The following is a 498-nucleotide window of genomic DNA, read 5'->3' as shown; positions in this document are numbered from 1 at the left end:
GGGGCGGGGCACGCAGCGGCGCCGTCAGCCGGCGGGGGCGGGGCGGGGCGCGGCGAGAGAGCACACCCACTGCGCGCGCCTCCAGGCCCCGCCCCCCGCGGTGCCTTCCCCGCGCGCGGTCACGTGCAGGCTGGGCCCCGGCGGGAGGGGGTGTCGGCTGCCACCGGCCGTTCCCTGTCGCCGGGCCCTTCCCCGGGAGAGGCGACGGTGGCTTCTGTGTCCTGGGCAGCAGCCGGAGCTCCCGTAACGAGCGGGGCGCGGCGGGAAGGCCCGGGGAGCTCCCGCCGACCGGAGGCCGCAGGGCCGGCTGTGGGGCCCGCCAGCCGGTCGCAGCTCCGTGGCTCGTACCTGCTGAGCGCCTGCCCGGCGGGGCCCCCGGCGCCGCCCTGCTTGCTCAGGGGTCCGTCTCCCACAGGCGCAGCTCGTCCCGAGCCCCCGGCGCTCCCAGCCCTGTCCCGGCAGAGGCCTCAGCGGAACGGCCCCGCCGCGTCCTAGCCC

The sequence above is a fragment of the Calidris pugnax genome, unplaced genomic scaffold (genome assembly GCF_001431845.1).
Source record: "Calidris pugnax isolate Ruff unplaced genomic scaffold, ASM143184v1 scaffold81, whole genome shotgun sequence".
NCBI lineage: Eukaryota > Metazoa > Chordata > Aves > Charadriiformes > Scolopacidae > Calidris > Calidris pugnax.
The sequence above is the reverse complement of the archived record's forward strand: the minus strand, read 5'-3'. Positions refer to the sequence as shown.